The sequence below is a fragment of the Poecilia mexicana genome, unplaced genomic scaffold (assembly GCF_051168715.1).
Source record: "Poecilia mexicana isolate PSO_F unplaced genomic scaffold, ASM5116871v1 scaffold_19, whole genome shotgun sequence".
Classification (NCBI taxonomy): domain Eukaryota; kingdom Metazoa; phylum Chordata; class Actinopteri; order Cyprinodontiformes; family Poeciliidae; genus Poecilia; species Poecilia mexicana.
Window position 1 is genome coordinate 14519892 of NW_028263388.1, and position 18634 is coordinate 14538525.

At 37.2% G+C, this 18634-nt stretch overlaps 1 long non-coding RNA gene across 1 annotated transcript in view; it reads right to left on the reverse strand.

Annotated features, from left to right (window-relative positions):
* LOC148153673 (uncharacterized) overlaps positions 1-18278 on the reverse strand; it is a 42239-nt gene extending 23961 nt beyond the window's left edge. The window contains exons 1-2 of the long non-coding RNA XR_015766387.1: positions 17118-18278; positions 16179-16410 (exon numbers count right to left, since the gene is read on the reverse strand). This is a non-coding gene — a long non-coding RNA (uncharacterized LOC148153673). The remainder of the gene's footprint in view (positions 1-16178; positions 16411-17117) is intronic.
* Positions 18279-18634: the final 356 nt, after the last annotated feature.

Genomic DNA, 18634 nt, shown 5'->3' on the forward strand with positions numbered 1-18634 from the left:
ATCCTGAGGCATATATCTTCCACTGTCTGCTGCACTTCAACGGATTGCCAGATTTGAAAACATCTTTTTTTTCCCCCCCTCATTGCCAACTGTAAAACTCACTAAATGTTTGACCATAAAGCATCCATTTATCCAGCACAATGTTCTGTCATGCTTGCAAGAGCTAAATCAACAGTTGCTCATCAAACCTAAATTGCAATAAGTGGACGTGGTCAACCTGCTACAAACTTCAGAAGCTAAGAGTTTTGTTGCGTTTGTAGTGTGCATTTACACGAAACCACCGAATGTTTTCTCTGACAACGGCACAGATTGAAAACGGGTTCCAGAGTGCGATGTTTCTGAAACGTACCGTTTTCTGTTGTCGTGTAAACAGAGAATTAGAATTGTATAAGCAATTGTTGCTTATTATAGTATTTGGTTCTCATGGTAACCAAATACTATAAGATCCTGACCTTTGGATCTTTTTCAAAGGTCCAAAGGTCAGGAAATGAACCCCAACAGCCGCATAGGGGACAACCATATGCAGCAGTGCATTTACACCACACACTGCCCAATAATAAGACACTGCTGAAGTCATAGCTAATTACTAAATACTTTTACTTGAGACAGAAAAATAAATATTCTCATTATGCCAAAAATGTATATATTGTGTAGAATTTTGACTTTGATGCATAAACTTTCATAAAAACACAATGCTGTTTCTTTGTGGCACTTCCCTCCATGGAGTTGCCACATAACATCTACAGAAAGTTTGTCTTTTTACCATTTAGATGTTTGAATGAAAAGCCAATATTAGCTGATTATTTAGACTTTCCATCTACTCACATTGCCAGCCTGTAGTCAACCAACATCCAGCTGCTTATAAGACACGTTGCTCATAGTTGCCAACTTCAGTTTGATATATAGTGATATATAGTGCTGCTTTGGTTTCCACACTAATACTTTCCGTGATTTTCCAGGACCACATTTATTCCCAAAGCTGCATCTTTGTCATGTAAGGAAAAGAAAAGTGAAGCAACCTTCTTCCATCAGCTTACCAGCAATCAACACAAACAGGTGGAAGAAGGGAAAAGCAGCAATACTTTAAAAGCTTCTAGTAACTAAAAAAAAAAAAAAAAAAAAAACTCCAGTCAGTCTGGAACTTTTTGGCAACTTTATTTAATGAATTTGTCACCATGGAAACATTATGACATAAAATTTCTGCCACATTAAATCTATTTAAAACCTGGTAATCACTGGTTCACACCCTCCCCCTATGATTGCCTCACTGTGTTTAAAATTCTGTGGCTGAATCATAACAAGATGAAACAACTTTTATGTGTGATGACTAAAATTTTGAAACTTTTTCTAATCTTTATTTTTTTGATACGTAGTTTTAAAAAATTCAGACAAAAACAAGCGATAGTTAACGAACAAACGCCTCTGATGTAGGGCGTCACTGCTAAAAATACAGAAGTACGTTTTAACATGCAAGACATATTCCTGATGTTTATTACTTTAGGCTTCACTAACATTTCTGCAACAAAGCTTAATGGCCAAGGGTAGACAAATACTTTTTTCAGATAACTTTAACACATTGCACAGTAAGCGGTACAACAAAAGGAGGGTTACCATGGTGGCATGAACAGATAGAGTATGATAAAAAGATTACATTTTGCAGATATGTAAACAGCTTCTTCGGTGTACATATGGTCTTTTTTTAGTTTTATTTTAAAATCTCAGATTATAAAATACAGAATCAAACTGTGTAGCTTTGATTTTTTTTTTTCTCAGCTGCTATGTTTGACCTGAAAGTTTAGTCCTATGAAGGTACAGCTAAACAGCCATTGTTGTACTGTTCTGCAAACAAAATGTCTACCACCAGTAAACTTATTATAAAGTTAATTAAAGTACGGTATTCTGTGACCAACTGACTAACGGAAAAAACATACTGACTGATTTGTTGAGTCAACTACAAAAATAAGTTGCCCTACAATAGCGTTTGTCTATGATTATATTTGTCCACAGCAACATCAGAGAGAACAACACTATCCAAGGGAACATATAGAATAATAATACCAAACAAAGAAGAATGTGTGCTAATGGTGTCAAAGTGTAAACATAACGTGTAGATGATACAGAGCAAGTTGAACATCCCACCCTGACCCTGAAAAATATGCAAACAGAGAGATGTGATGGTATCGCAATTGCACTCCCACATGTCCAATTCACTCGCAGCAGTGTGTCCACAGTAAATTCTCTCTCATTCTGCGGGGACAGCACACCAGTCAGACAGACAGAGGAATGGGAATGATAATGAGAGCCGACAGTCAGCCAATAGAAAAACGGTTTGACAAAACAAGCGGATAAATGCTTATTGTATTACTAAAAAAGGGAATTTAATGAAGTCGCAGACGTAGCATACCATCAGGGTCTTCTCTTTTGAAAAGACTATTTAAATGTTGAACTTCCTTCGAACAGGATTGAGCATCGTCCACAGAATAAGTTTAGCCATATATAATTTTCCTTCATTTTTAGGCTAAAGCATGGTTTATCGATTATCCAGTGATTCAACAAGAAAGGATGAACGACGGAGTGCAGACAACGGCCAATCTCTGAAGAAAAACATGGATTATATTTTAAAGAGAGAAGTTGCACAAAAGACAAATCCACACTGTCACAATTACTGCCCAAACAATGAAATTATGAAGTCTTATTGCTCGCCAAAATTACTTCAATTAAGTGGTTAGTTCTTTTTCATTTTGTTTTTCTAAAAAAACAAAAGAGTAATTTTCAAAAACTAAACAGCAGTCTCAAAAGTTGCCATGTTTGTATACAGAATCAAGGTGAAGATTAGAGGACAATTGGAGTTGCAGAGCCTCAAAGGCTAATTTTATTACGGGGGGAAGTAACTGAGAACATTCACGCAGAGCTCCCTGTCTGAGCCTAAGAATCTGCTCTTGTGTGGTGGTGTGGTAGAGGAGTAATGAGTGCCAGGCAGAAACACAGGGCACTTAATGGGATTACACAAGGAGACGTTAATCTAGGGAGAGCAGGTGGGGAATTAGACATGATCTGAGGGCTGCAGCGAGAAGGATGCAATAAGGGGCTCAGGGGGAGAGAGAGAGAGAGAGAGAGAGAGAGAGAATCACAGAATGTCATAGGGATAAAACACTGCTGAAGCAGAATCATTTTTATCATCATTTATGCTTGACTTAAGTCATCTTGTTATTTTTTATAAAATATCTAATTAATTAGTATTTAATAATAATAATAATAATACTTCTCAGTAATTATCCCCACTTTAATTGACAGAACACCACGTGTACAGGTTAAGCAGTTTTGCTGTTGCAAGATATATAAGATACATTACCGAAGCACAAATAATGTCTTGCTGAAGTGAAAGCCCATTAGTCCGACTCGCACAGCTAAAAGAGCGAACGTACCCTTTGATAATCAGCCAGACCCAAAGGACAGCAAGTGCTTCATTTGAATGAAACAACAATTAAATTACTTGCTGCAGTTTGTGCGGGGCTTATTAAATCCTTTACTGCGAATAGACAATTTCCATTTCATGATGCAGCTCGCAAAGTCGCAAATTGATATAGAAATCATTCATTGTCTCCAAAAGCTTTGACCTTGCGTGTTAAGTGCGTGACACACAAACTAGTTGGGAGTCCCAGCTGTATTAAGGGCAACTATATTTCAGGATCTCTGTTCAGGTATAATGACATTTAGTGCGGAATACAACTTTGTGTGGTGCTCATCAAAACATAGTGGACTAACTTAACATTTTATGCAGGAAAGTATTTCAATGAACTATGGCTTTTGCTTTATCTCAGACTTCAGTTTCAGTAGCCATTTATTACAATTAACATGCTTTGGATATTCTATGCTAATTAATGTTTACACACGTTGGAATGGTTTGGTTATACTGAATTTAAACTGCTGATATATTCCAAAGACAAATGTTATTCCTGCATCAATTATTAGTGTCCTGAGGCCATGCTTGGTCTATAATGAATGACAGACTTGATTAAAGAATGAACAGGGCAAGCTTTTGTTGTGTTGTTGTATGCCAAATTAATATTTTACAATGGGAAACAAAAAGTGTCTAAAAATCTATTCCATCCACCATGCAGTGGGAGAAGAAGTATTTGGTAGACTGTTTCCCTAAAGAACCTGACACCAAAAACCATATGTGCCATTAATGTATTTATTATATTTTAACATATTCATTTTTACACAGGTATTCTGACCAATAATGGTCAGACCCTCTCTTCATCCAATAAGCATAATAGCTATGAAATTATACAAAGATGCTGAACACATTAAAAGTTAAATCTACATGAAGATGTCAATGTAGGTCAAATCAATGTTTCTCAAACCCTTTAAAAGGCCGCAAAAGTATTCAAAGAACAACTATATGACTGTAGTAATCGAGAGTGAATGAAAAAGTGCCATTTTGAGCTGAGCTACAGTTCAAAGTAACAAAAGGAAAACGGGAAATAAACCAAAGCAAAGAGACGGTTTACACATGGCCATGTTATGCGGGCAATGAGGAGGCCGATATAAAGTTCCACAGCTAACTCACAAAGAGAACACATTTAATTTGTCAGCATGTGACTAAGAGCTGTGTGCTCTGAGCCTGATTACAGAACAAACAGCAGGTGGGTAGACAAGTGTTTAAGGATTACCGTTTGCAACACTAATAGGCACAGAGCAAGATATTTATTAGTGATAATTAAGGATAAGGATTTTCAATTACAGCCAACTGCTGGTCTTTAACAGATACAAATTTGAGACAAAGGATAAATCAGTGCATTTTGTATTTGTTCTCTTTTTTTTAATCATCAAATGAGCAGTCGTAAGAAGTTAGGTTTCTGGTCAGAGAAAGAGAAGGAAAAAAAAAAATAAACCAAGCGGTTTCAACTTTACCGGCTCCCAAACCACTAAAAATTGCAACAAGCACATAAACGGTTGGAAATTGCCAACAGCTCTGCTATTAAACAAGCTTCCAGTCCAGTCACAGAGCAGCCTGTGAATTATGGGCTGTTCCTCAGCCTTTGGGGCGCCGCTCAACTCTCAGGTTGGTGTGCTGGAGAAGAAAATGCTGCCCTACATATTTTTGTGTGCATGCACCTGTGTGGGTGTGTAGCCTTTTATTTTATAGTGTATCAAATACAAGACTGTTTTTCCAAAAAGAATACGAAACTACACTGAGAGGACTGATGGCTCCTTATGGGTCCCAAACCTGGGCCCCGTAAAAAGAGGTGCCGTTTTTGGGTTAGAGATTAGTATTAGGACTATGAATTGAGTTTTAAGTTTTGGTTTGGGAAAATGTCTGGGTTAGGCATAAATGCAATTACTAAAATAAATGGAAGTCAACAGAAAGTCATCAGTTTGCAGAGAAGTACAAAGGTAAAGGTAATTGCACTGCATTTATATAACACATTTTCAGCAACAAGGCAATACAAAGTGCAAGGACGTGAGTGTGTTTTTGTGCATACCCTGGTGACTGGGAGACATTTCTCCTCTAAGAAACAAATGTGTTTCTATAGTAAAAAGCAAGCTATAGAACACATTTGAGTCCTTTCTTGAAATTTTCTCATCCTGAACTCAACATTTTTAAAGCTATATGCCACAAACAGAAATAGACATCTGAAATATATCACTTCTGATTTCATCTAAAATACATAACATACATGTTTCACTTGAATTACCAACATAAACAAACAACTTTTTGACCATCCAAATTACTAAGATCCATCTATCGAGCACAAACAAGAAGAAAAATTTATATCTATATACAAGTAATTATGCAAGTTTAAAGACAGCACTTTTTAAAGACTTAATGTCATATTTGCTGAATGTATATAATTATAGCTCAAATCTGCCTCACAATTGTAAAACTAATTGGTTTGTGTTAACTTCTAAGCAGAGGTTAAAACATGAAGAAATACAGACGGGGCAAAGCAAGCGCAAGGAAAAGGCTGGTCAGAATGTCATATGTGTAAATTAAACCCCAGTTTAAAAAGAAACAAGATAGACCCAGGATATATGGGAATGTAAGCAGATGTAAACAGCTTTCAAAAGAACATCAACAGTTCAAGTTTGCAGGATTTGTTAAGACCACACAATCCGCATATCTGGCTACAAAAAATAAGGTCATTGGCCGTAATAATCAAGCCACCTGCTTCAAGACTTTATTGAATTCTAACACTTTGGCTGTGCCGTTGTTTATTTTATTTTATTTTTTTTTCAAAACTTGTTCTAGATTATTACTTAGGCTAGAATGGGATAAATTTGCATGGGAGTCCTGTGAAAATAATTTATCAAAGTAAATAACTTACATAAAGGTCAGATAAAAGTAGCAGAATCAGTCATTATATCACATCAACTACGGTTGCTTTTGATTTCATGAAGAGACACACTGCTAACTTTATTTCTGTAAAGCTGAGTTGGTTTAAAAGGTGTTTGAACAAATGTCACTGAGTATAATGATAAAACAACTACTTTTTTTTAATTAGTACTGCTAATATAGCTATTACTACAACTGGTACTACTACTACTTCTGGCTCCACTGCGATGATTTATATTTTAAGAACACTTTTTGATTATTTCCAACAAATTTTAATGAAACTGCTGAAATATCAATGACTGCTATGAATTTGAACACACCTCGATACAAAACTGCATCTTACATCTTTAGCATCATGGTACTACAAAAGGTTTCTCTCTGAGCTTCATAAAAACCTTGATTGGATGGAGTTAGATTTACTAGCTGTGTCTGTTGGTAGTGAGTTTGTTGCTCTACCGGCTCACATAGAATAGGTTTGCATACGAAAGATGATGAACAGACAGATAGTTCATCCACACAACTGGTAAGTTTTCTTGAGAATGTGTTGATTCTCAAAGGGTTTACTTTCAGATGAAGAGGAACCTGGACCCTCACAAGTGTTGTAAGTGATAAAGACAAATACTGTTCTCATCATGTGCAGCTCCTGAGTGCACATCAAAGCTCTGCTCCAGGGGTTTAACTGCTTTAAAGTCGAGTTCTCCAAACTTTAGAACAATAAAAGGCCATGGACACCTGGATTGAGAGGAAATTAGCACTATGTGTGAGGACAAAGCCTCTTATTTGGCTGTTTCTGAGGAATCTCTGTGGCACAACTGCGGCCCACTGTCAAAGGCTTTCAGAGCAAACAGATCAGTAGCATCCAGGCAGCTGAAGCTGGGATTAGCCCGTGATTCTTTGGAGGCAGTGAAATGAAGCAAACACACACTAATCTCCTTTTCCCTGTTTCTCACTAGACCTCTGCTCCATAGGGAAAGAGAAGGAAAGAGAGTGAGAAATAGAGACTGAGATAGGGAGAAGACCTAAATGAGCCGGAACAGAAGAGAAAGGGCTATATTAGCTAAATGTGTTAAGTATGGTTGCAGGTGCAGCGGCATCAGCACAATTAATGCATCCAGGCACTTGGATGTTCTTGCATTTCATGTCGAAAGCAAAACGGGAGGAATGGCGGAGGATAAGAAACAAGTGGGGTAATTCAATTTTTTGATCAAAGTAGGTTAAAAAGTGATTCTGAAGAGTTAGAAAGTTTAGTGACAACACGACGTAATGCCATGGCAGATCAATTTCTATGAAGTTTTATAAAAAGTAAGATACATCCAACCATCCATTGTTCAAATCTACTCTACTTGCAGTGTCAACGAAGGGTTGATGTCTATCTCCAATGGTCACTGGGTGAGTGCCTGAGTACATCTTGGATTGTTCATCAGTCCATTACAGGAATGCACAGGGCAAACAATGATTCACACAAACTCAGACAAGCAATTTAGAGCAGTTAACAAGCCAAATAATCATGTGAGAAAATCCATACATGCATAGAGAGAATATGCAATTTTGATGTAGAAAGACCCCAAGCCAGGATTTAAACCAGAACCTTCTTGTTCCAAAGCAACAGTGCTACAATTAAGGAATATCTATTTGATGTTGAAATTTAAATATGTGGCACACAAACACTAAATTCTGTGCAAAATGCAGCAACTGGAAATGTTGGGTTAACTGCGGAAAAAGGCATGTTGCCATTAAATATGATAAAAAACCGCAATGTATGTTCTTTAATGCCAGGCTCTCACTGCATTAATCAAACATGATTCTGGAATAAGTGCAGGACCAAGAGGCAGTAGGTTACAGGTTTTGAGAAGATCAATTAAACCCCACAATGTTTTCATTTGTGCCATTCACATTTCTCCAAGTCAATAAATTGGTCTTGAAATATGAAATCCCAATATATATTTGAAAGGTTTGCTATACATCCAAACATTCTCCATATGAGAATTCTCCATTTGCTCATGGTTAATTCTGGGTGTAAGAAGAATCTGGTCAGACTTTTCCCACCAAAAATGTGTTCACAGTCTGGAGTTTGTTGTTTTACTCTCATTCAGAATTAGAACCAGATTCAGAATGAGGTTTGTAGGCCAGGTCACGAAAACAAAGACTGTGACACTCACTATGCAGACAAGCTGAATATAAAGATAGAAATTTGGTAGGAAATAAACAATTGTTCTTTTAGATATATGTGTCTATATGCATGTATTCACGTTTTGAAATTCTTCCGATTACAGTCTAGTTCAACAAGTTAAGTTTCTTTTGCCCCAAGTGGTTTGTGCATTTAAATTGTCAAGAGTTCCTATCCATAATCATTAGCTTTTAATACATTGTAGACCCACCTTTTGCAGCCATGACGGGTTCAATAGTTCGACTAGTATGTTCACTTCTATGCATTCAATATTCTGTTAAGACCCCATGCCTCCATCCAGTGTGGCATAGATGCGATCAGCCAGTGCCACTGATGAGGTGTAATAGAAGCCCAGTTTGCTGTGATAGCAGCCTTCAGGTCAGCTACATTGTTGGATCTGTTAATTCTCAATCTGCTCTTGACAATAACAATATGTTGTCAAAGGGTTCTGCTCAGTGAGTTTCCCCAACAAGCTCAGTAACACCATAGTCTCTGAACCTGTTTTTGATACCTATGAGACTGTGACGAGATGGTAAGTCCTGCTGGGAAAATGAAGTCAGCATCTCCACAATGCTTATCAGCAGAAGGAAGCATGAACTGCATCTAAAGATTCCTGGCAGATTGCTGCATTGACTGGGGATTTCAGAAAACCCAAGTCATCACTGCATGCGGGAACGTCCCACTGGACTTCAACCAACATGGGTTTAATGTCGTCTTCCTCCAGAATGTGGAACCTTGATTTCTAAATGAAGTGCAAACTTTACTTTCATCTGCAACAAAGACTTTGGATCACTGACCAACAGCTCTTAACTCAGGTAATATGTGTAGCGCATGTGTCAGACTCATCTATGCACAGTGACTATTATTGCACTGACTCCAGACTCAACCCACTAATTGTAAGCTCTCCCAAATTGACAAGCCTCTCAAAGCTGTGGTTATCCTTGTTGCTGAAGCACATTTTCCTACCACGCTTTTTCTTCTACTCAACTGTTTACAAATGTGCTTGGATGCACCACTTTGAACAACCAGCTTATTTAGCAACGACTGTTTGTGCCTTACGCCCTTGTGGTGTCGATGACTGTCATCTGGACATCTCTGAGGTGGTCAGCAGGCTTCATCTTGATGGTGTAGTCTACTGACTCAAACTAAGCAAGTATTTAAAGGCTCATCTTTGCAGGGTTGTTTTTCTAGTTGATTCAGTTTTTAAAATAGTATCCATAGGTCATCAGAGCTGTCAGCTGTGACATGTAAATCATGCTGATTGCTGTTAAGAACTGAAGAGTTTTACCTCCTACTGTGAACTTTCCGACTTGTGCAATATTATCATGTATATATAGTACTGTAATTGTTGATTTTACATTGTTTACATTGTGATTTCATTATTTGTCATAAATTGAAAATGAAGTTGTTCTAGTTTATTCCACGAGGCTTTAATGTTTGCTGTAAGCCATAGTCATCAAAATTCTAGGAGAAAAATGCTTTAAATATTTCACTCCATATATAGTGAACCTACACAATGAGTTTCACCTTCTGAAATGAACCACAAAAACTCTTTCACAATATTCTAAATTCAAAGAACAAAAAAAAAGCACAATATGAACTCTATACAGAATAAATAGCATTATTTAAAATCTCATGTTATGTTAAGTGAGCATTTTATCATCAGTCTAAAAGAATGCAAATAATAAACAGGCCCACAATAAACCAATATTAAAAATGATATTAAGAAAGCATGCATGGAAATAAATTCCACCCTTTCACTCCGGGAGCTTTGGAGTTTAAACATTCTCCCATGCATAGACAGACTTCCTCTCATAGCCATGTGCACCGTTTTCCCTTCAGGGCATAAGCTGTTATAATTTTATCCACAGTGCTTCCAAATCTTTTTTGTCCCCCCCCCAATCACCATCTTCCAGTATCCTGCCTTTCCTCTGTCTCATGTCACATTGTGAGCTTGTCACTGCTTTATAGCTACTTTATTGCTTTCACACTGGGCTCAGCATAATTTCCCCTACTGGAAAATGGGGGACCACAGCAGTTGGTTCAACAAGAGTAAATAACAGGAAATGAGCCTTATTTAAAGCAGACACAAAACAAGGTCTGACAAATACTTGATCCACATGTCTGTGCAGGAATAAAGAGCCAGTGTTTTATTTTAGTGTTGAAATCCTTCATCATTACATGGAGACAGTGAATTTAAACTGACTGCACCACCGGCATGCTCTTTTCTCTTCCACGCCGACTTAAACAAATGTGTATTGACTTATGATACAGGTTTTCTTTTATGAGTCAGGTGCATCTCTCTCAAATTTAATGTGACCCTGTGTCTGATTTATGGAGGAGATGAAAGATATAGAGGTGTAACATACAAAATGACTTCATGATGGCTTGTTTCGCTGACAAGGCGAATGGCACTCCCCTCATACTGTTTGTTTGAACAATTGATTTACTGATCTCTTCCCTTCTCAGGCACCCTGTCATTTGTTCCATTTGCTTTTCTATGCATTTGGGAGATCTTTGTTTTTACTCCGTTTTTGCACTGCATTGTCATTTCAGTTTTTCATTTCACCCTTATCTTAAGGTGATAATTCAGTGACTTACAAGGAACAGAAGAAAAAACAAAAAACAAAAAAAAAATATATATATATATAGGACTAGGAATAACAACAAAAGGCTTTCAAAAACATACTTAATGAAATAGTAAAGTATTCTAAGAGTCAATAACTTGGGGTCAATTGAAATTAGGAAGATCTTGAAACTCTAGCTAGATTTGCTTAACTTAATTAAAGGCTAAAAAAGAAACATTAAACGTGAAGGCAGGTTCTTCACCACTAAAAAAAAAAAACCGTATCATCTTCGATACACCTATATTTGAACATGATTGCATAAATAAAATATCCACATTGATCCATCTCAATTGGAATGTCATTGTATAACTAATTCATTTTAAAATAGTTTAATGGTGAGTATGACTGATGTTTACTGAAAAACTAAAATTCTGTCTTAAAAAACTGAAAATTACATTAGGCCAATATATATACACATATAGTTTCTTATTAAATAGATTTATTTTATTTATCATTTCCATCAGATACTAACTGAAACCCTCCAAGACCAGGCAGACACAAAAGACCATTTCTAAAATAGATGGTTGTTTCCACCAATTTAAAACAAACTGGTGGAAAGCTTAGCGGAAAGAAAATGCCTGGTCAAAAACAGCTGCACGGGTAATCGGGGTATCTGCACTCTTGAGAAAATTGTGAATCTAAGGACATGGACTGTTAACATTCCTTGTGCGAAGCATCAGCAGCATTCCATTTAGACATCAGAGGCATTCTATTCGCAATAAGAAAAGACTTGCACTGCTGCTCAGTATTTCATATACCTCTTTTCAGATGAAAGAAAGTTGGAAATCAAGGCTCCAGAATCTGAAGAAATGGCAGTGGCACCGAATCCAAGTTGCTTGAGGTCTGTGAAGTTTCCACGCTCAGTGAGGATTTGGAGAGCCATGTGAGCAGCGAGTGTTGGCCTCTGGTGCTTATCAAGTCAAAAGACAGAACAGCAATCTATCAAAACATTTTTGAGCACTTCATACTTCCATGACGAGCTTTCTGAAAATGTTGATTTCTGTGCCACCAGTATTTGGCACAGGCCTATAATGCTAAAAATACCAGTATCTGCTTTAATGATCACGGTTTTATGTACTTTAATAGCCAGTGGACTTGTTTAACCAGAGCCTCTTAGAATTTATGGAGTATTGTCAAAAGGAGTACAGAAACAAGACCAAACAATACAGATAAACTGAGAGCCGCTATTAGAGCAACCTGAGCTTCCTTCAAATCTCAGCAGAGTCCAGGCTGATCACTTCCATGCCATGCAGAATTAATGCAGTAATTCATGTAAAATGAGCCCTGACCAGTTGAGTTCATGTACTTCACAATCCATGGGATTTATAATCGGCTGACATTTTTGTACTATTCTTTTAAACTGGTCTCATGTCATTCTCTAATTTTCTGACACTGATTTTTTTTTTTTTTAACTGCTTTAAAAATAAGAAAATGCTTGAAGTACATTACTATATCAAATGAGTTTCATATTTTGAATTGCTTTACTAACGCATATTACATTTTGAAAGATTTTTCGATTTTTCTTTACAGTCCACCTGCACCTAAATAACATTTATATAGCTACAAGTGGATAATTAAAAAAAAAAAAAAAAAAAACTCTAAACCTTACTTCTCAAAGTAAATCTCGCTATAACCCTCACTGGCCATAAGTAAAAAATATTCATCTTTCTAAATATTTGTTTTAACTTTGTTAAAGATCATTTGCACCAAATAGCTAAAAACAAAACGAAACAATATTACTCAGACTAAATAAATTATAAAAATGTTGTTAATGACAGTTTAAAATTATAAATACAAAGTCCAGAAATTTGAGTGGACGCACGGTTCAGCGAGTTGATCCCATAAAAGGGGAGAAAAGGGCATAAGGCGTCGCCAGCACAATAACAATACAAACAGAACTTGAAGTGTCTGACAGTCAGTTTAAACTGTGACTGAAGATGGTGTAGGTCCATTACACAGCATTATTAGCAAGCTGTCATGTCTTTATTTGCCTGTGGAAAGAAGACTACATTTTTAACTCAAATTGTAGCCTTAATTCAGCTAATATGCAACGTCCCACATGCAGGTTGAGAACTAAAGAGAAACAATGTCAAAGAAAGAGGGATCTGAAAGCACAGGAGGGGAAAAGGGCTCAAGCATTTAATAGGCTAAAAGGCTTTCTGGCAGGAACTATGTAGTGTTTAGATTGGACCTATGGTACAACCAGTGTTCAAGGACAAGACAGGGTTTTCGGTGCTAAAACGTGTCACTGGTAGTCACTATAAGATATACTGATTCCAACAAATTCGAGCGAGAAAAAAATAAATAAATAAAATTATATATATATATATAGGGAAGAGTGTGTGACACAGAGTTGAGCTAAATTGCACAAACCAGACCTCTGCATTGAAAATAATGAGCACTTATAGCCAAGAGTAAAACTTAACAACATATGATAAATGCATTTTCTTCTTTGTTAAACGATTCTTGAAAGGGACACTTTATGTTTTTATTTATTTACTCTGATAGGGTTTGGTTGGTCATAGTGAAGTAGTTTCAGATGATAATCTTTGGAGACAGTAACAGTTTACAAAATAATTTAAGTATTCGTGTGTTTTGGTAGCCGAGTTTAGCTTTCGCAATCAATTTGTTAGTAACATACAGTGAAATGTGGTTTTTGGAGTCATACATTGTTGAATAAGTTCATTGAAAAGCAGTGGCAAGTGTGTTACAACCAGTGCTTCAAGTAGAAAAAAAAAAAAGTGTTGGTACTCCGTTTAATGTTGTACAAGGAACATGGTATTTTTTCTTTATACATAGATCCAATACTTTTATTAGACAAAAATCACAAGGAATGAAAGAACAAAGGAAGTTCCAAAGCAAATCCTCATGAGTCAAACAGATTTGCCCTGACAATCACACCAGCCCCTTAACAGAAACTGAATAAAATCAAAGATATTCTTTTTCCATTGCTCTCAGCAAAGACAGAATATATCTTCATAAATATCTCAAGTTATGCTGTCAATACATGATAGTTTTAACATTTTTGCAAAAGAACATATTTTTTTAAATAAATGTTACACACTGGCATTTTAAGTAAATCTTCCTAAGTTACCAGAAAATAGATCAGGAGGAAAAAGTTACCATTTTCCCTTCCAGTTTCCGACATCTCATCAACTGAGTTAGCATCCACACAACTTCATTCTCTTAAGTCTCCACACTCTACATTTTGTTAAGCCTACAAAATGTTTGTTTTTGCAATCAGCCAATCTAATCTTAAAAGTACAATGACTTTTATATACATGTCTCATCTTCATTTTGCACTAGCCTGAATTAACATTTTTCACACACATTGTATAGTTTCCTCTGTTGCACCGCAAGTTGACGTTGCAGTAAACCTGCATGCACCAGCTGAGATCTGATGTAGATATGCTACACTTTCCTCCAACTGATTATGAAATACATAGAGCTATTTGGAATCTCTCTTAAGCCTATGTTTTTTTTTTCTGACAGCCCTACTTATAAGGTCAGATTTAATGCTTTTCATTTGCCTGCTTTCCTATGTCGCAATTTTAATTCCCCATTCCCTTGGTGCTTACATCGCTGGCATTTTCACAATATTATTCTTTGGAGAAGTAGTGTGCGACTTCCTACCTGAAGAATTTCAACTGCTGCTGCACAAAGAGTGATTAGGATAGAAGAAAATTGGCCACAAAGAAATCTGAGTCATTTGGAAAATTAGTGTAAATTTGCAAAATAAGGAATCAGAATGTAGACAACAGCAACAACTTAGAGTGAGGAATGTGTATGTCCATGATCTACTATAGACATTATTAGGGTCAGAATTTTGATGATGATTGTATTTGTCTCAATGAAGTCTCTAACAAGGCCTCTCTTCTTGTCGTACATTCTGCTGAGCACATTTGACCCCCCAACTCTAACAGTTGCTCTAAAACCCTTCGTGTTTTTCCCCCGTCTGTTTGTTCAAGCTCCCCTTCCTGTCAATCAAGCACCAAGGGTTATTTTCCTGTTAGGTCCTCTCTGTCCTCTGCAGTGTTCACTAAGCAACTAGAGTGTGTCACACCCCATCTGAAGCGATCTAATAACACCGACCGCTCTACCTCACCTCGCTTGTTTCTTTGCATCAGGGTCAGATATGATCCCTGGCCTCTGCACCCCCTCCCCCCCCTCAAAGCCCACAAAGTGGGTCTTATACGGTATGTATAAAATACAGTCACAGTCAGAAGCAGTCAGGAATGAACCATGAGGTCCATTGCAATTTAAGTTTCTTAGAGTCACTTGTCCAATTACAATTTGGCTTTATAAAAAAAGACCAGATCATTCAAAATGGTCTGATGTTAAAGACTTCTTTCAGCTGTAGTTAGCCATAACGTCAAAATCAAAAGGAAGTACCAACATTTTAATTTGTTGTGAAACGGTGTTTTTTCTCTCTCTCTTATCCATTCATCACAACAAGATAGATAGAAAAACATGCCGTTTTCCTATCCAAGTGTGAAAAGTGTGACTTGTCACACTTTTGTGTGGAAAATGGCTGCAAGGTAACATTTAAGCACCTAAAGTCCAAACAACCATGGCTTCAATTTTAAAGTCATGATTAAAGATTTAGCAAAGTACATTCAGACATGGACCAATTGTGGAGTACTGCTTTTGGGAAAGCAATGGAAAAATGGCTCTGCCCTGGAGCACCTTTTTGAATCCTGTTGTGTATGCCTGAGAAATTGTGTGACATCAGTTTGTCCTGTGCAGTTCTGCACAATATTGTTGAGTTCCATTTGGAATTCAGTGGCTAGATAAGGAGCTATGGACAAAGCCTGACAGATGGAGACAGAACCTTATAAAGGCATTTCTCACACGTGACTTAGATACTTTTCTCATTTTATAATCTAAAAAAAAGTACATCTTTATTATCTCTTGTTGATTCTGGTCATAAATTATTTAGTATATCTTTCCCCCCCGCCCCTGCTCTGAATAAATGTTCTCAACTGAAAGGTAGTATTGTTCAATGCTGCTGCTGAGAAAGAGTGTCACAGGAAGGTTGGCTCACCAGGTGCTCTCTCAACATGGCTTGGTGTAATGTCTTCCTAAATGAGATGAAGGGAGGGTTACCTCCCTCTGACTTGGCAGTCTGTCAGGCCCAGATATCGCAGTGGGAGGAAGCTTAGTGCCGTTGATTCTTGCTTCTTCTTCCTGACCTTGGTTTCTTCTGCATCACTCAACTCACCATGGGTCTTGTCAGAGGCTGCATACGACATCAGCAGGACCAGACAGCCAAACATCTGAGAAACAATGATGACAATGTTTCTCAGATGTCAAAGAGTTGAGAGTAATTGATGGTTTGGGGGGATTTTTGGACAACAGCATTTGATTATTAGAAACTCAGACAATATATTTTGCTAATAATGCTAAATGTAATATTCTACTCACTATAAAATTGGATATTATGAAATTGTTTGCTCTTTTTTTTCTTTTCTTTTTTTTTTACTTAAAGTAGGAAAAAGGCAGATATTAAAGTTTATTTTTTGCTGTTTCAGTTTGCCTTTAAATCGTTCACAGTCCTGTAAAAGAAGTATTTATCTCCTTGACAGTTTTTTGTCAGTTTATTCTTTTTGTCATAGCATTTGTTTCAAATGTGTTGAATATTTTAAAAGATGAATTAAGAAAACAGCTTTCAATTTTTCATTACAGATTGCATTTATTTCCTTCCATTTTTAAGTTAAAAATAAAAATCAGAATCATACCAACCTGATGCCGTGGCTAAAAGTAATGGTGCCTTCTCAATCACAGTGATTAACCATCTCAGGAGTGTCTGGCCTGTCAAAATTAATCCTGGAGTGCATTGGCAACTCTTTCAGGCATTCACAAAATAACTTTGTGACAGGGGAGCAGCCATGAGCTGGGACGTAGTCCCTCAGTAAAGGCCGTGCCGACATGCAAGCACACGCACGCACACGCGTACATAACTTACTCTTTGTTACTTACTCACCAAAGTGACGTAGTTCGTAGTGGGTGCACACACGGTGTTCCTGTCTCAGTTGTCATATCTATCCTAGCTTGTAATTTTCAGTGTCAAACATTTCACCGGTTCAGATATTCAAACGAAGCTATTTCCGGGTTAAACGTCACGTGGTGACGCAGTGCAGCAATCATGACGTATTAATTGCGCGTTGTTGTTTTTTTTTATTGAGCATTGTATTTTTTGTCACAGGTTTGTCTTTATTTTTTAAGTGTTATAAATATTGTTTTTATTGTGCATAACTACTTGTATAATTGTTTATTTTTTGTTGTTGCCTTTTTTTGGGGGAGGGCAGGGGGGGCTGTGTTGTCTTCTTTTGGCGGAGCCTGTGACCATAAAAACTGACTGGATCGGAGTCAGTTTGTATTGACTTCCAACAAGTCATGCTGAAGGTGATGGGCTTTTGAGTCGCTATGTAGGTACAGCTGTTTCTTTTTGTCTGTGTTTTTTTTTTTTTTTAGCATGCCATTGTAAATATGTCACAGAGCTTCTCCAACTTTTTTCACCTGAAGTTGAGCACAAAAAAGACCATCTGAAGTGAACTACGGAATCAGCCTATCATATTTGTCCAAGTCATAACAAAGCCTGCTACAGACTCCCCGCCAAAAACCATCTAAAGCAGTGTTTCACAACCCTGGTCCTCAGCGCCCCCCCTGTCCTGCATGTTTTAGGTATTTCCCTTCTGCCACACACCTGAATTGTATCTCTGGGTGATTAACAGGCTTCTGCAGTATTTGATGGTCATGCAATCATTTGAATCAGCTGTTCTGAAAGAGAGGCACATCTAAAACATGCAGAGCAGTGGGGCGCGGAGGACCAGGGTTGAGAAACTCTGACCTAAAGCATGCTTAGTATTGCAGGTCTCTCTCACCTAGTCATTGTTTACAATTTTGGTTTGGTGGATGCTAATGAAACAAACCTAAGCTCACCCACACATTACAGCGTACCAGGAAAGTATGTTTTTATAACTCCCCATATTATTACATTTCCCATAAATATGTTAAGATACAGCACTGTGGCAAGCTAAAACCAAGCAATAAAATGTTTTACCCTCCATGTGGAGGAAGTCAGTGACTGTCAGCCTGACAAAGCTATAAACATTTGCATCAACAGAAATAAACCCTTGAAATATGTTGCTTTATGGGAGCATACGGGAGGCATGAGTTTGAATTTTTAACTGAAATAAACACACCAAGGTAAAAGCCTGCATTTACTACAAAGGTCTTGTATTGTTCAACAACAGGTGTTGATGGTATGGTACAACCCAACTTGTGAGTGTGTCAGCCGTGGTTTTACATTACAGTTTATTTTGCAATATTGCAGCTTTCTTATAAAAACTCCTTCCCTCATGACTTTCCAGAATCATGCTGTCAAGGACACTTTAGAAGCGCCTTCTTTACTTTTCCATATGCCAGTACAATGTAAATATTCATATTTGCCTCCATATCCACCACTGTTTTTCTCTTTCAAAATAGTTTTGTTTAAAA